This window comes from Rattus norvegicus, chromosome Y, assembly GCF_021556685.1.
Source record: "Rattus norvegicus strain SHRSP/BbbUtx chromosome Y, alternate assembly SHRSP_T2T, whole genome shotgun sequence".
NCBI lineage: Eukaryota > Metazoa > Chordata > Mammalia > Rodentia > Muridae > Rattus > Rattus norvegicus.
The window spans coordinates 27,818,691-27,837,580 of NC_141555.1; the positions used below are offsets into that span (position 1 = coordinate 27,818,691).

An 18,890-nucleotide genomic window follows, 5' to 3' on the forward strand; every position below is an offset into this window, starting at 1 on the left:
TGCCCACTTTCATAAGATTTAGATAATTGTCTTCATACTTCTGAACTTTCAACTTGCAAAATGAAGTCTAGTTTCATCAATATCCATGCCAAGGATAAAATTTTGCTATTTGATGATTAAATAAAGGTCTAGTGCCTATGTAATTTATTTTTCCAATTTTGTAACATGGATATTGTGAACAGTGAGAAGGTAAAGACATTTATGGAGTTATAACTGGAATAGACAGAATCCATCAGGTACATATTCCTTAGGTGGTACTATTGAATCACAAATAATTTCACTGACATTTTTATTTGTACTTCACCAAAGATTTGTGGGTTTAGTATTTAGTATTTTTCATGTAATTTTTGATAATTACTGTGCCATTATTTTAAGCATTTATTCAAATATATAGCATATTTAATTACATTACTTTATTTCTGATGAATAAGGTATTTTGTGTCTTATAGATATGATCCATGTCATATAAAGAGCCAGTAAAGTTTTCTTTTCTCCATCGTTATTAACCTAGTATCTCTTAATGACACTAAATTGTGCAGATATACCATATTTCCTGTATCCATTCCTCTGTAGAAACGCTTCTGGGTTCTTTCCACCTTCTGGCTATAATAAATGAGGCTGCTATGAACATAGTGGAGCATGTGTCTTTGTTATATGTTGGGGCATCTTTTGGGTATATGCCCAAGCGAGGAGTAGCTGGGACTTCAGATAACTCAATGTCCAATTTTCTGAGGAACCTCAAGACTGATTTTCAGAATGGTTGTACCAGTCTGCAATCCAACCAACAATGGAGGGGTGTTCCTTTTTCTCCACATCCTCACCAGCATGTGGCCTGATTTTTGCTGTCACATGAGTTTTTGATCTTAGCCTTTCTGACTGGTGTGAGGTGAAATCTCAAGGTTGTTTTGGTTTGCATTTCCCTTATGACTATAGATGTTGAACAGTTCTTTAAGTGTTTCACAGCCATTCGATTGTGAATTCTTTGTTTGGCTCTGAACCCTATTTTTCAATATGGTTATTTGTCTCCCTGTAGTCTAACTTCATGATTTCTTTGTATATTTTGGGTATTGGCCCTCTATCTGTTTTAGGATTGGTAAAGATCTTTTCCCAATCTGTTGGTTGCCATTTTGTCCTAACAACAGTGTCCTCTGCCGTACAGAAAGTCTGGAGTTTTGTGAGTTCGCATTTGTTGATTCTTGATCTTAGAGCATGAGCCATTCCTGTTTTGTTAAGGAAATTTTCTCCACTGCCCATGTGTTCTAGATGCTTTCCCACTTTTTCTTATGTTAGTATGCGTTTATCTGGTTTGATGTGGAGGTCCTTGATCCAGTTGTACTTCAGCTTTCTACAGGGCATTAAGAATGGATCAATTTGCCTTCTTCTATATGCTGACCTCCAGTTGAACCAGCACCATTTGCTGAAAATGCTCTTTTTTTCCCATTGTATGGTTTTGTCTCCTTTCTCAAAAATTAAGTGACCAAGGGTGTATGGGTTCATTTCTGGGTCTTCAGTTCTATTCCACTGGTTTATTTGTTGATTCTGTCTCAATATCATACAGTTTTTTTTTTATCACCGTTGCTCTGTAATACTTCTTAAGTACAGGAATTGTGATTCCTAGGGAAGTCCTTTTATTGTTGGGGACAGTTTTAGCTATTATGTGTTTTTTGTTATTCAAAATGAATTTATGAATTGTTCTGTCTAACTCTATGAAGAATTGGATTTGAATTTTGATGGGGATTGGAATGAATCTGTAGGTTGCTCTTGGTGCAATGGCCGTTTCTACTATATTAATCCTGCCAGTCCATGGAAATAGGAGATCTTTCCATCTTCTGAAATCTCCTTCAGTTTCTTCAGAGACTTGAGGTTCTACTCATATGCCCATATTTTTTACTTGCTTGGATAAAGTCACCCCGAGATATTTTATATTATTTGGGGCTATTGTGAAGGGTGTCATATCCCTAGTTTATTTCTCCACCTGTTTAGTTTTTGTGCACAGTTATTTTTATACCCAGCACTTTGCTGAAATTGTATATCAAGCTTAGTACTTCTTTTGTGAAACCTTTGGTGTCACTGAGTATACTATCATATCATCTACATACAGTGTTATTTTGACTTCTTCCTTTCCAAACTATATCCCTTTGACTTCCTTCAGTGTCTGATTGCTGTGGCTAAGATGTCTAGAACTATATTGAATAAGTTTTGTGAGAGTGGGTAGCCTTGTCCATTCCCTGATTACAGTGTGACTGCTTTAAGTTTCTTTCCACTTAGTTTAATGTTAGCTACGTATTTGCTGTATATGTTTAGGTGTGGGCCTTAAATTCTTCTACTTTCCAGGACTTTTATCATGAAGTGATGTTGAATTTTGTCAAAATTTTCCCAGCATCTAATGAAAGGATCATGTGGTTTTCATCTTTGAGTTTGTTAATATAGTGGATTACGTTGTTGGTTTTCTGTACATTAAAGCATCCCTGCAAGCCTGGGATAATTCCTACTCAATCATAATGGATGATTGTTTAATGTGTTGTAGGACTAGGTTTGCAAGAATTTCATTGAGTATTTTTGTGTCGATATTGATAAGGGAAATTGGTCTGAAATTTTCTTTCTTTGTTGGCTCTTTCTGTGTTTTAGTTATAAGAGTAATTGTGGCTTCATTAAAGCAACTTGGTAGTACTCCACCTGTTTCAATTTTATGAAATAGTTTGGACAGTATTGTTTTGAAATTTTCAATGAATTTGGATGGATATATGCACTAAACCCACCTGATCCTGTACTCTTTTTGGTTGGGAGAGTTTTGATGATTGCTTGTATTATTTTGGGAGTTATGGGTTGTTTAAATAGTTTAACTTTTCCTGATTTAATTTTTTTCTCTTGTATTTGTCTAGAAAATTGTCCGCTTTCTCCAGATCTTCAAGTTTTGTTGAACATAGGTTTTTGTTATACAATGATTTCTTTTAATTTCCTCTGATTCTGCTGTTTTGTTTCCCTTTTTTTTTCTTTTTTTCCAGAGCTGGGGACCGAACCCAGAGCCTTGCGCTTTCTAGGCAAGCGTTCTACCACTGAGCTAAGTCCCCAACCCCCTTGCCTTACTTTTTAATATTTGATTTTGTTAATTTTTCACACTCTCTGTATCCACTGGTGAGTCTGGCTATGGGTTAATGTATCTTGTTGATTTTCCCAGAGAACCAGGTATTGGTTGTGTTGATTCTTTGTATAGTCCCTTTTTTCTACTTGGTATAATTCAGCTCTGAGTTTGATTATTTCCTGCCTACTACTAGTCCTGCAGTTATTTGCTTCTTTTTGTTCTATATGATTTAGGTTTGCTGTCAAGCTGCTGATGTATTCTCTCTCTTATTTCTTTCTGCAGGCACTCAGAGCTATGAGTTTTTGTCTTAGCACAGCTTTCATTGTGTTCCAAGAGTTTTGGGTATGTTGTACCTTCATTTTCATTTAATTCTAAGAACTCTTTGATTTTTTCCTTGACCAAGTTATCACTGAGTACAGCATTGTTCAACTTCCATGTATATGTGGGTGTTCTTTCCTAATTGTTATTGAAGTACAGCCTTAGCCCATGGTGGTGTGAAAGGATGCCTTGGATTATTTCTATCTTTCTGTGTCATTTGTGGACTGCTTTTTGACTGATTGTATGATCAATGTTGGAGAATGTGCAAAGAGATGGTGAGAAGGAGGTATATCCTTTTGTTTTAGGATAGTATGTTCTCTAAATATCTGTTAAGTCCATTTGGTTTATACCTTCTCTTAGTCTGTCTATGACTCTTTTTAAATTCTCTTTCTGTGATCTGTCTAGTGATGAGAATAGGGAGTTGAAATCTATTGCTATTATTGTTTGAGGTGCAATATTTTCTTTCAGCTTTAGTAAGGTTTCTTTTTTGTATGTAGGTACCCTGTATTTGGAGCATAGATATTTATAATTTCAAGTTCATTTTGGTGGATTTTTCCTTTGATGATTATGAGGTGTCCTTCCTTATGATTTTTGATGACTTTTGGATGAAAGTGGATTTTATATGATATTAGAATGGCTACTCCCACTTGCTTCTTTAGATCATTTGCTTGAAAAGTTTTTAACAAGCCTTTTACTCTGTGGTAGTGTCTATCTTTGTTTCTGAAATGAGTTTCCTGTAGTGCAAAACGTGGGGTCCTCATTACATATCCAGAGTGTCAGTCTGTGTTTTTTTAGTGGGGAATTGAGTCCATTGATATTGAGAGATCTTAAGGAATAGTGATGATAACTTTCTCTTATTTTCATAACTGGAGGTTAGTTTATGTTTGTCTACTTCTCTTCTCTTTGTTTTGTTGTGAAAAGATTAATTTCTTGCTTTATCTATGATTTTACCTGCCTCCTTATGTTGGGGTTTTGCAGTTAATGTCCTTTGTATGACTGGATATGTAGAAAGATATTGTGTAAATTTGGTTTAATCATGGAATATCTTGGTTTCTCCATCAACGTTAGTAGAGAGTTTTGCTGGATACAGTAGTGTGGGCTGGCATTTTTGTTACCTTAATGTCTGTATGACATCTGTCCAGGATCTTTTGGCTTTCATAGTCTATTTGAGAATTCTGGTGTAATTCTGATACGTTTGCCTTTATATGTTACTTGACCTTTTCCCTTACTGCTTTTAATATTTTTATTTGTTTTTCGCATTTGGTGTTTTGATTATTATGTGATGGGAGGATTTCCTTTTCTGGTCCAATCTATTTGGAGTTCTGTAGGCTTTGAATATGTTTATGGGGATTTCTTTCTTTAGATTATGGAAGTTTTATTCTATACTTTTGTTGAAGATATTACTGTCCCTAGATTTGGCAGTCTTCACCCTCTTCTATATCTGTTAAGCTTAGGTTTGATCTTCTCATTGTGTCCTGGATTTCCTGTATGTTTTGGGCTAGGTGCTTTTCAGTTTTACCTTATATTTGACAGTTGTGTCAATGATTTCTATGCAAACTTCTGCTCCTTAGATTATGTCTTCTATATCTTTTATCCTGTTGGTGATTCTCACATCTATGACTCCTGGTCTCTTTTCTAGGTTTTTCATTTCCAGGGTTGTCTTCCTTTGTGCTTCCTTAATTGTTACTATTTCCATTTTTAATTCCTGGGTGGTTTTGTTCATTTCCTTTTCATGTTTTGCTTTTCTTCCCGTAGTTCTTTAAGGTAGTTTTGTGTCTCTCTTTACGGGATTCTACTTGTTTACTTCTGTATTTTCTGTTGTCCTGTATTTTCTTAAGGGAGTTATTTATGACCTTCCTAACATCCTCCTTCGTCATGATAAAATGTGAATTTAAAACTAGATCTTCCTTTTCTGGTGTGTTTAGATATCCAGTGTGTGTTTTGTTGGGAGAAAGGGGTTCTGATGACTCCAAGTAGTCTTGATTTCTGTTGCTTGTGATTCTGTGCTTGCCTCTAGCCATCAGGTTGTCTCTGGAGTTAGATTGGCTTGTTCTTTCTGACAGTGGCTTGACTGTCTTGTAGGCTCATGTGTCCGTACTGCTGTAGACTTGTTTTCCTGTTTTCTTGTACCCAGTTATGAGAACAGTGTATTCTGATCTAGGCATGTAATTGCTCTTTTCCACTGACTTTCAGCTGTCCCTGTGGGCTAGAACCAGAGCGAAATTCCCATACTTCTCCTAGGTCCCTCTGTTGGGGGAGGGGGAACAGATGGCACAAGATGTTTTCCTCTTGAGTCAGGATTATGGGCAGAGAGTAGTCTCCTCTGGTTTCCCAGGAGTGTCTGCTTCTCTGAAGGTCTAGTTGCCCCAACTTCAGGATTTGGGTACAGGGATCTGTTTGACCAGTTCTGTTCAGTTTTGGCACTGTCTGGAACATGGTGCTCCAGTAGCTTTACTCCTCCTATATTCCTGTGTCCAGAAGCACTATGCAGTTTTGTCTTGGGACAGAGACCTGGGCAATGCTGGGCAGAATTAGGAGTCTCTGTGCCTACATTAAAGAGCCAGCTAAAAACTGGAAATGCTTATTCCCAGAGGAGTTCTGCCTTTGCGTATCCTGAGTCCACCAGTCAGCTCACCTCGAGCAGAAATGTTGAATTCACCTCTTGTCTCAGGCCTGAGCTCACTTTTTGTGCTGACTTTCAGCTTACCATGAGGGCTGCAACCAGAAATGTCCTTCCCCTACTGCTCCTATGTACCTATGCACAGGAGGCCCAGAAGGAGCTAGGTTTTTTTTTTCTTGAGTCATAATGTGAGCAGAGATCTCAGAGGTTTCTGCCCCTCTGATGGTCTTAGCAGGGCACAGAGCTATGTCCACTCACAAAGAAACTCAAGATATCCCCACTCTCCAACAAAGTGCCTTATGCAATCTGCTTTGGGTAAAATGAGTTTGAAACCTGTTTCTGCTGACAAAGGGGTTTTCAGAACTTCCATATCAAACCAAAAGGGCCTTCAAAGTCCTCCACTATTAAAAATGGGCTTAAATCATCACTATGGTCAAAGGGGACAAAATAAAGTCAAAATTCCGCAAACTGAATCTCATAACACACATACCAGCCCAAGTAAGACAAAACTTTCTTCCTGTACACCATTAGATTAAGGACCATTTACAGTTTCAGAAGGGGTTCTTGAGAGTTCCACACCCATGCAAGATGTGGTAGAAAATTTTGAGTCTACCCAAGTGACTCTTGGGCCTTCTGCACATAAATATTGTGATCTTGCACCCTCACCATCTCCCCCAGTGATTCCTATGTCCCTATACATCAGAAGTTACTCAAATATCCTCTATCACACAAAAGGATCCCCTGACTTGTCATAAGCACAAAAACAACCAAGTTTATCACAAGACACAGTCAATGAGCCATGCAGGCTACATATTTGTACAATTTCCAGAGAAGATAAAACATCCCTTTCCCCCTCAGGGGACTCTAGGTTGTTCTGTCCTGAAAGGAGAGGCTCCAAAATTTTCCACATATACATCAGAGATGCTAGAATTTCCCAAATCTGAGCAGGATTCTCTGAGTAGTACTCTATCTCATAAAGAGACTGTGGGAAAAGAAACATCTACAAAAGTAGTTCTAACCACAGCCACATCTTTAGAGATGGCTCATGGATGTGACACATGTACAAAAGATGTTCTAGGACATATTCCATCTGTAGAGAAGGTTATGGATACAACCATATGTGAATGAGGAGTGGGGAAACATGATATGCAAACACCAGTGTCTGTAGCATACTCGATATCTGAGGAAAGAGATTCCTTGGATTCCATTTGTGCAAAAGAATGCATATGACCTCAGCAAACTTCACAGGAGGCTATAGGAACTTCTTTATCTCCTCAAGATCAGCCATTTTCCCCAACTACAGAAGATGCTACACACTCTTCCAAATATGCACAAATGGTTGTGAGTCCTTCTTTATACCCACAAGCAGACCCAGAACATCTGCCAAATACCTCAAAGGCTTTGGATTTTACTATATCTTCTGAAGGGGCCTTGGAACCTGCTTTGCCTATCAAGCAACCTAGTAAACCTGACACTTCTATTCAAAAGTCTGTTTTCACTTCTCCAGCCAAAGAATTTTTTTTGGAACTTCCACAGTTACACAACAATATCTAGAAACATCCTTATCTGCTCATGAGTCTCTCAGACCTCTCACATTTGTCTAGGATGCTCTAGGAGAGGTCACATCTTCAGAGGTAGTTCTAATACCTTCCCCCCATTATGACGTTACATTCAGGATTTCCACACATATACACTGTACATTAAGACCTTCCTCATCTGAGAAGGATGTCTTAGGATCTACTGCATCTGATCAGCATGCTTTACAACTATCCCCATCTACCCAAGTAGATTTATTTACATTTCCACTCTGGGGAGAAATAGTCGACATTCTCCCTCTACCACAGTAGACCACAGGCACCCAGTTTCTAGAAACAAAGTCTTATGATTTGATTATTCTGATGCAGTCTTGAGAAATTTCTCCTAAAGGAAGACAGTTTCAACCTTCCCCCTTCTGCCAAAAGGGATCTAGTGCCATCTTCTGCTGCCAAAGAGACAACAAAAGCTACAACTATTCCTCAGGTGAGACCCAAACCTTCTCCATCTGTCCAAAGGGACCTGGAATTTTCCAAAAATGACCAAGGAATTGTGGAAAGTTGCCATTCCTTACAAGGGCATGCTGGCCATTCCATATTGTCCCAAGATGCTCAAGTAACTCCTTTTTCTACCAAAAAGGCATGTTCCTCGTCTTCCCAGGGTTTCAGGGAATTTCTTCACCCCTCTATAGTGTCATCTCCACGAGGAATAAATAGAGAAAGTGTGCTATAATAAAACAAAGAACACTACTCAGGTATTAAAAATGCGGAGACCAAGAACACTGTAGGCAAAGAGATGGAACTGGAAAATAGTGAATTAACAGAGATTGAAAAGGTCCTATCATGGGATGTAATTAGGGACATTTGGATGTTAGCCACAAAGTTCAGAATACCCACAATTAAAATCCTTCATCACATGCATGGTAACATGAAAGAAAACCAATTGTGGATGCTTGCAACAAACTTAGAACGAGGAGGGAAAATGGGACCTAGCTACAGGTACAGAAGGATAGACAAAGTCGGGGGAGCAGCAACAATGAAAAGACAGAAGAGAGAAATCCAGAGGAAAAGTGGAATAAATAACAATAATCATCAATGATGGGTGGTGAACTTGGGTATGCCCAGGGAAATCCCCGATTTCAAGAATCCAAAAGGCTCCCATACACCTACTGGGATGATGTTAGTTGAAATACAAAGCAGCAAAGAGAGAGAACGACTACAGACTGCCCCTTGTAGCTAAACATGACCCTATTGAAGGGATGGTGCTGCCACGCAGCTCAAAATTTTAACGTATAAATATCCAAGGCTTAAAAAATGTAAAAAAAAAAAAAAAGACCAGAGAATGAAGAAAGGCCCTTCAGAGACCACCACACCATAAGAATCATTTCATCCACAGACCGTAAATCCTCGCACTATTCCTGATGTCAAGATGTGCTTGCAGATTAGACCCTAATATGTCTGTCCTCTGAGGGGCTCTGCCATCACCTGACTGAGACAGATGGTGGTACAGCTAAACATTTGAAAGAAAATGACAGGGGCTGGAGAGATGGCTCAGCGGTTAAGAGCACCAGACTGCTCTTTCAGAGGTCATGAGTTCAATTCCCAGCAACCACATGGTGGCTCACAACCATCTGTAAAGAGATCTGATGCCCTCTTCTGGTGTATCTGAAGACAGCTACAGTGTACTTATATATAATAAATAAATAAATCTAAAAAAAAAAAAAGAAAGAAAATGACAGCCACATAAGATGAGTTAGTCGAATGCCTAAAGGATGATCTTAAAGGGATTGGAAACCAATATGAAAAACAACAGTATCAATTAAGTTTACCTTTCAGAGTCTCAGGAAATTTACCAACAAGAGTATACTTGGCCAGTACATGGATACTGCTATGTAGACAGTAAAGCATAGGGAGAAGACAACTGCCTCATCTGCCATCTCTGGAAAGGAAGGCAATTGGTTTTGTGGAAATATCATACCCCAGAGAAGGAGGGTGTTAGATGGCTAAAGTGGAAGTGGCCATGTAGATGGAGGAGCACCATCATAGAAACAAAGAGAATCGGAAAGGCTTGGAGGATTCAAGACAGAAAGAAGAGTTTGGGAAATGACTTTGAAATGTAAACAAATACATAGATTATTTTACACTTCCAATGTTTATAATATAAGATATGTATGTTTCCAACAATATAAGATATGTATGTTAACATCTCTCTCCTTAATGACTATACAGTCAGTATTTGTAACATAGGTTTACTAAAAGTTGAAATCCAAAATTGTTGTGACTAATTATTCGAATTTCACATAGATAAACCCATTCAATATTTTATCTTCTGCCCTTGTAACTATAGCAAATGTTTAATTACTTGATAAAATTTAAAAAAATTTTTTTCTACTCCATTAGTTTTCCATTCAATGCCTCAAATGTCTCTCAATTTAACTGTATGTACTACATTCCCTTCATTGTTGCTCTTTTCCCTGTCTCTTCACATTTGATATTCCTGTTCCTGACTGTGTCTTTCAGCAATACATAAGTACACTTGCACTTTTCAAAATAAGGACGGTCTGGTTCATACTAGACACTTACACAAAACTGATCATACAGATACACAGTTTAGAGAATTAACATTTAGATTAAAGTGAATATGTAACTCATTTTTCCTTTTTGATCTGGATTAACTCATCTAGGATGGCATTCACAAGAGTAATTCTGATTTCTTTTCATTGATATTGGGTTTAAAATACTTGTGGATTATATACTTCCTAACTTGGATTAGTCTGGCATACCACACACAGCACAGAACAAATCAATTAATTGTAGGATATGTGCATGTGTGTGTGTAGGTCATTCCACAGTAACTCGTGCTACATGTTTTAGAAGCAAATCTGTTCAAGGATAGCCTGAACTCCTTTGTTTTGCATGTTTCTTTAACATATCAAATCACTTCAAATTGCACCAATTATTTATACCTCTGGGGTACAGATTAAATTCATTATTTCTACAATTAATCTCTCCATAGGGATTAAGAGCTGGTTGATAAATAATTTTTGGAGTCTTTAGAATAGAATTTTGCCCCAAAACTCATTAAGTATTTATTGTTCTGCAAATTCAAACCTACCTGGTATTTTGGAAATTTGAGTTTCATGGTCAGACCTCGTCAGCTAAATGCACTTCATCCATTGTTGGCAAGATCAGGCTATGCTTCCTGATTGTCATGTTTGTTGAGACTACCTAGTTTTACAGTCATGTGATAACCAAGTGAGTTCTCATATAGCTTTCTCAATATTCAATTTACCTGATCAGAATCTATGAAGTGTAGAATCAATCATTTTGTGCTGAATGTAGGTTGCCAAACTGCCTCTGGGTAATTTTTGAATAGCATCTTGTACATATGCATGTGCTTTTTAGGTGGTTTCTCATTATCTATTAACACTCCACATAGCTCCGCAGCACTAAATTATTTTAAGTTTCCAAGCTACGTGATTTCTTGTTCTGTATTAGAATCATGTGGGAGTATCTAGATCAATCAGTGTAATCCTAAGGGATTCTTCTTGGTATATTATCATCTACAGATGGTGTAATATCTACAACGTTTGATACTCAGCCTTTGATACACCTTCCTTCACCTGTGTAAAAGAAAATTATTTGCAAAGAGGGATCCTGTAATATTTAAGCTACTACATGAATCCCTTGGCTAAAATATGGCTATACATGCTTATTCATGCCTAAAAGACCCTTGGGGAGACCCACCTGTCTAAAAATGTCAATAACTACTCAGATGTCCACTATGTGTACAGTCTGAGGAAGAGTCACTTCAGTTCATGTTTGGAACTGAAGAATACTCAGCCATTTTCCAAACGGAAAAAAAAAAAAAACAAACAAGTTACTTAGATAAGGATTGAGAGAATGCTTTTATCTAGGTAGAACATTAATTTTAGCCTTACATACAAATGTGTGATGTGCAGTATTTTCAACACTGTATTTCAGAAGGAATTATATACTTTTGGGTATGGTCTCTCGGACTAGCATATGATATCAATATAGTTTGCTGTGACAGATTTTCAAGTACATATGAAATCTGAGGACTTCAACAGAGTAACTCTAGCTCAAACATATATCCTTCATATTATTTGTGACCCACACTGGGAACACTTACTACATGTATCAGAGTTCTGACTCAGTTTTAGTATTTTTTTTGGTCTCATGCTAACTTTTGATGCTTCCTTTCTCCAATAGAACAGTTAGTCAATGAGTCTGTATACCAGATATCAGCTGCATTATCAAGCGTTGGTTGCAATTTCCCTCTGCTGAATTCACAGCCACGAAGAAGTGTTTCTTATGAGATAGCCTTGATCTCTACAATGCAGATTATTGTTGTCTGTGTCTTTCTCTGACTCTCTCAGTTCTCTTAAGGGTCCTACCAGGGAAGAAATGGCAATGATAGTGAGAAGTAATCTTTGTGGACCCAGGATAGACAGAATCCACCAAAGTTTCCTTTCATGTGATAAGAAAATAGTGGACAGTGTTTATATTCAACTTAGTCAATGAAATGCCTTCTCTTTATACCCTGTATAAACTGGACTGGCTTGTTAGCTATGCCTGTTTACCCAGCTTGCCCAGTTTTCAGGCTGAGAAGAGGAGAATTTTTTCTCAGCAAGGCATCAGGTGGTGGACCAACATCTTACTCTTGCTCACTGTTACCCAGTTCCTCCAACGTAGCAGCTTCTTCCAAAAGGATCTCCATTGTCCATAGTATGACTGACTTCAAGTCTGAAGCTATGAGCCCAGTCAACAAGAAAATTTCCATAGCTAAGGAAAAGTAAAATTTTTCTTTATTTAGTGCTGAGGTGGAGGGGCAGATATTATTGTGACTTTCCTTATTGTAAGTTCTTGAAACAGGAAGGGGAAGAGCACTGGAGGAGGGTTAATTTTGATCTACTTAGGGTTTCTTAATTATAATAGTAGTAATACTACTACTACTACTACTACTACTACTAATAATAATAATAATAATAATAAGAAGAAGAAGAAGAAGAAGAAGAAGAAGAAAAGAAGAAGAAGAAGGAGAAGAAGAAGAAAGATGAGGAGGAGGAGGAGAAGGAGAAGGAGAAGGAGAAGGAGAAGAAGAAGAAGAAGAAGAAGAAGAAGAAGAAGAAGAAGAAGAAGAAGAAGAAGAAGAAGTAGAAGTAGAAGAAGAAGAAGGAGAAGAGGAAGGAGAAATATTTTAGGCTGGGAAGATTATTCAGCAATTAAGAGTACTGCCTGTTTTTTCCAAAGGTCATGAGTTCAATTCCAGGTGTACACATCATGGCATACAATCATCTATAATGTCATCTGATGCCCTCTTCTGGTGTGTCTGACAGGTACAGTATACTGTTAAAAATAAAATAAAATAAATCTTTAAAATAAATAAAAATCAAAAGTTTTCTTATCTAAGTCTAAGTTACTATGCTTCTGTAGCTTAGCAGCTTTCTGTGTTCCTCTGAGGACAGAAAATCCATTCTCTTTCTATTAAAATCCAGGATGAGAGCTCACACATTGCTTGCCATATCTCGACTGTTATTCAAACACACCTTCTTCTTTTCTGAGAAATGAAATAGCTTCCCATTACACTCCTATCCTACCTTCAAGTTCTGCTTTTGAGAGGCACATGAGAAAAATGAGTTTGTGCATAAGGATGCTGGCGTTGCAGTTGCTTCTGATGTGAGAATACTGGGGTTAACACAGAGGGGTCAAGACGGTCAACAAATGACTGAATGTAATGACTATCTTTTGTTCAAATTCTGTGGATGCAATGGGTCAGTATTCCTGGAAGTTACCCAACTCACAGGTTTTCTTCTCGAGCTCAATAGTCAGTTTCTTCAACTTCTTAATGTGCTGTACTTGCTCACTGATGTTGGAAGGTTGGCATGATACCTTCCCAGCAAACCCTATAGATAAACACAAGGGAACATGAATATTAATGGCCCAGTCACAGGAGAGACCATGCTTTGTCCCCCAACAAAGCATGAGGAAAGGGGAACTCTACAGACACTTTGAAGCACTGAAAGAGTAAGAAAGCTCTTTTCAAGATGGACCTATTAGCTACTCTCCTACCTACAACCATGATTCCTAGACATATGCAGGTAAGATCTGTAGTACATACAGTTTAGGACCACAAAGCCCTAAACATGTATGTTCAAGAAAAATGAGTCTGAGATTTTGATACATGTCCAGGGCAGTATCTCTCTCTTCTTATCACAACATGTCAATGACATGTACAGGAATCCTGTGAAGATGAAGTCCAATACTCTACCCTGAGTGGCGAAGCTTTATCTATGTGGCTCCTATTGGATATCTTTCTCATTCGGAGTGAAAATAAGGAACTCTTAGCAAACCAACAGCATGCTTGTCAATTACTGGTGGTCTGCCCAACATTCATCAGATATTCTTGATGCTTGGTCCCTTCTTTTAGAATCTAGAGGTTTCAGACCACAAGTCCTGCTCCTAAGAGGTCTGACCCAAGCACAGCTTCTCTAGGAAGCTTCCCAGCAGTGGCTCAGGGCTTACTATCTCTGCTTTACACCAGATTATTTGTTTTGCACTTTTATAACAAGAAAGAAGTCCTAATTTTTTTGTCTCTCTCTCATCTCACCATGCATTCTGTTTTCCCTGTAAATAACTTGATAATCCTAAAAAACATGTCTGTGTGTAAACCAATATGCACTATCTAAATACCACAAAAGCAGCTTCTGTTTCCATAACACTAGTGATATCAGAGAGAATACCACAGAATTTCAGGTATACAATAGTGTATCCAGAGGAGTGTCCCCTTCAACATCACATAACTACACATTAACTAGATCTTCTCCAAATCAACATGCCAAGTTGCCCTTTCCAGTACCTTTGCCTGAGACACAAGCGAAGACTTTCCATCACTCTCCCTTCTAAAATGGAGATATGACTGATTTATTGAATTCTTTCCCACCATCATGTACAGATATTGAAGCCTAAATTTTCAAACAAAGCCCAGAATTTGTCTTCCCCACCTTATGTTGCAGGCTGAAAATGACAAGGAAGAAAGGAAGTTGAGAACTTAGGTCAGGATGATTTTCGTTGATGCAACGATTCTACACAGTTAATCCCTCTAAGAGGACATCTTCTGGAGCTAAATGATCATTTTTTCCAATTTCCTCATCCATTGCTCCTCCTAACTAATGCTGGAGAGTTGGGATTATGCCTTCTTTGTAGAGTTGGCACGTAGATAAATACAAGTAACCAAAAATTTTGGAAAGATCCACAGAGTAGTACAGTTTGGGTGGGGGAGTAAAAAACTAGGAATAATTGTGTAAATTTGGACAAAAACATTGTTCAGAGCCTCAAAAATAACATGTTTTAGACATGGGGCTGTTTATGATGTGAGCAGCAGTTCACAGGTCAGGCTACAGGTGCATTGGTTAACATAGGTGCAATTTGAGACCTCAAAAACAGTCAGAGAAAGCATGGTTGGTCAACCTGGAATGAGCAATTAAGAAGTCATGCTATACTATGGAGAGTTATTATATGAAGGAAAGATACAGACAGAGACAAAGACAGACAGACAGACAGACAGATAGACACACACACACACACACACACACACACACACACACACACACACACACAAAACAAAGCATCAGTCATGGGGACAAATATGTTGTAGATCAATGATAAGGAGCTTCAACAAGGGAAGAAAAGTCAAATTCTTCTGTTGGGTGCCACATGTGACAACGTCTATACTCCTGAAAGTGTGTCACTACTACATTTCTGGACAGCATCCATTAGAAACCTACAGACAGGGAATGGTAAAGTAAGCGTAGAGTCTAGGTATTATTAAACTATACATGTTTATTAAAGCCCCATGTAACCTTTGTCATGATCCTGGCAGTCCCAGCAAAGGGAAGCAAGCCCATGGTCAGCCTGCCATGCACTTCTTGGATCTCTGAAAATTTACCTTCCATACATGCTTATTGGGCCCTAAGCTTGTTGGGAGTTGTTGAATATTCTGCATCTTCACAGGTGTTTAAGTTCTAGTCTAGTAGAGTTGGATGTCAACTCTATTTCTAATTGTGGTTCTCCAGAGGACACCTAGTTCAGATCACACTAGGGTTTATAAGATAAGGAAGTGCTTAAACTGGCAAGAAATATGTTATCATTAGTAAAGACTGTTTTAGGATAGGGGAAAAATATGACAGAGACGCAGAGAGACACACACACAGAGAATGAAAGTATTGCCTTATGTACATGAAGCCAGAAAAGAATTTGTGAATCTAGAAGACAAGGTATGAAGGACTACCTGTAAATCCCAGTAACTAAGAAAGAACCTTGGAGCCAGTTTTGATATTGAGGCTTCATACAGCTTGGCCTTTACCAATGTGAGACACTACATTTCCATGAGCAAATCCTTAGCCTGGAAAACGTAGTTATGGTGGCCCAGAAAAAAAGCAAAACAAAACAAAACAAAACACAGAATTGTCCCCTTTGTTTGTTTCTCATTACTCTGATCTCCCATGTCAGAAGAGGCTGAGTGGCCTTCCACATACCCTCACATGCAGCTCACAAGGAACAGCACCTATCTTCATCAGTACTTCATCTGAGCCTACCCTTGGCCTTTGGATGGTACTCAGGAACTGAACTGGCAGGTTACATATTCCTAGCTGGGTGTCAAAGTTCAGACATGAAAATCCCACTCTGTGATTGTCAACAGTTCCATGTATCCATTGGGATGGCAGTGTCACAATGGCTGCACCTGTCTTTTCATGCCTTTCACATGCTTTATGTGACCGAGTTGAAAGTCTCTCTCACAAGTATTTACAGATCCACAGGATGCAGCTTGGCTTCAAAGGCCACATGTCTGACTACAGAAGCCACGTAAACAATGTCACAGTTCACAGCTATAATGTAGACATGTCAAGGTATTTCCTCTAAGTTTTGCTTTGAAGCATATTCTTTTTTTTTCTTTATTAACTTGAGTATTTCTTATTTACATTTCAATTGTTATTGCCTTTCCCGGTTTCTGGGCCAACATCTCCCTAACCCCACTCTCTAACCCCTAAGCCCATTGTATATGGTTGTTCCCATCCCCATCCTCCCCCCATTACCGCCCTTTCCCCAAAAATCACGTTCACTGGGAATTCAATGTTAGCAGGACCAAGGGATTGCCCTTCCACTGGTGCTCCTACTAGGCTATTCATTGTTCTCTATGAGGTTGGAGCCCACGATCAGTCCATGTATAATCTTTAGGGAGTGGCTTAGTCCCTGGAACCTCGAGTTCCTTGGCATTGTTGTTCATATGGGTTCTCAAGCCCCTTCAAGTACTTCCAGTCCTGTCTCTGTTTCCTTCAACGGGGGTCCCGTTCTCAGTTCAATGGTTTGCTGCTGGCATTCCCCTATGTATTTGCTGTATTCTGGCTGTTTCTATCAGGAGCCATCTACATCCAGTTCCTGTCAACCTGCCCTTACTTGTCAAGCATATTATTTTATTACAGATTATGCTAATCTTTCTAGAAGGCCACATTGTGGGAGACCATTTGGATTATGCCCCATCCACAGTTTATAGATTTTTTACAGAGACTTCTTTCAGTGAAAATGGTTTCTGTAAATTGCATACAAACTAACCATGTAAGGACACAAACCACACACATAGACACAAAAGATACACAGATACACACAGACACACACAGACAAAAACAGACACACAGTGTGCAGGGATAATAGAGATGTGTATGTTAAAAAAAGTTAGGATAGTGTATCGATAATATAAAATATGAAGGGTTACACTAAAATCTAAGACACTAGGATGGAGGATGGGAAGCAATTGTGAGGTGTGCTTTCCCACAACTTGGACACATGAAAAAATGAAGTATGAGACATCAGAACTTCATTGTCAAACAAAGACAAGAAACATACACAATCAATTGAATGCAAATACAGCTCATCTTGTTGATCTCTAATGGAAGAGTTCAGGTGTTTCCCACACCTCTCCAGCATAGTATTTCATTGCAGTCCAATGCTAGAACACCAAAGGATATTCAAGAACATATAAGGAGATGAAGCCAGAATATCAGCATTCCCAGAGATCAGTTGAGCAGGGAGTTCTGTTTTCCTATGTCTACCTTAGCTATGCTTCAGAAAACCAAGGAGACAGTCTCCTCAAGCATATCCACATCTTTACTGGGTGTAATTTGTCTTCAGAACATCTTTGGCTGTAGTTACAGAAGCCAGGATGAAAACTACAAACTATGTCAGCATAAAGTTGAGTGCATATGGCCAGGATCACTGCTAAGTCTCTCTAGACCTACGAGTGTAGATAGACATGCCTTATAGGAATAGAACATGGTTGTTTAGTTCCCGCAATTACTGTTCAGGACACATACAGAAGTCATGAAGAACCCAGTCCCTCTTCTATTTCACTAATTGATATTTCTTCAATATAGTAGAAAACTGTGGTTCTCAACTCACTCTTGAAGCCGTGACAGGGTGATCCCATTGGACGGCCATGTTTTGTTGTTGGAACTGAAATTTTATTTACATGCTCACAAGAGCAAATAAATGCAAGTACGGAAAGTTCCTTGGTCCTCTACATGAGAGTGACATCCTCACGTAGTCCTCTTATCTACTTGAGAAACAAAGAATTTAGATGGGCAATGAAAAGGATGCTGACCAAAGACCCACATTATTATTATTATTGTTATTATTATTATTAATATTAATATTATTATTATTATTATTATTCCAGGATTATTCCTTTATATTATAGTCTGTGTTGTTACCAGTGTGCTAAAGTTTTTAACAATGTTTCAGGCTTTCGGGATCGGTAGACATTACACAACCGTCTTATCATTTGTATAGGAATACTCAGAATTATTAAATAACAGAAAGCAGAAAATTTTAAAAACATATTTATGCTGGCTAATTTAAATTCCTGTTTTTGCCTCTGGAATATTATATATTCTCTTTCAGGTTCTTCTTGAAATTATGAAGAAGTGAAAAATCGGTATGGGTTTATCTGATTACATTCTTTAACGAGTATTTCTTATTTACATTTCGACTGTTATTCACCTTCCCGGTTTCCAGACCAACATCCCCCTAACCCTACCCTGTCCCCTTCTTTGGGTGTTCCCTTCCTCATCCTCCCCACATTACAGCCCTCCCTCCAACAATCAAGTTCACTGGGGGTTCAGCCTTTGCAGGACCAAGGGCTTCCCCTTCCACTGGTGCTCTTACTAGGATATTCATTGCTACCTATGTGGTCAGAGTCCAGGGTCAGACCATGTATAGTCTTTGGGTAGTGGCTTAGTCCCTGGAAGCTCTGGTTGGTTGG

The 18,890-nt window shown here is 38.5% G+C and overlaps 1 long non-coding RNA gene across 1 annotated transcript in view; it reads right to left on the bottom strand.

Moving 5' to 3' along the window:
- The window catches only part of LOC147997992 (uncharacterized), a 244,858-nt gene that overhangs the window by 144,163 nt on the left and 81,805 nt on the right, over positions 1-18,890 (bottom strand). Inside the window, exon 6 of the long non-coding RNA XR_015647301.1 lies at positions 13,378-13,479. This is a non-coding gene — a long non-coding RNA (uncharacterized LOC147997992). The remainder of the gene's footprint in view (positions 1-13,377; positions 13,480-18,890) is intronic.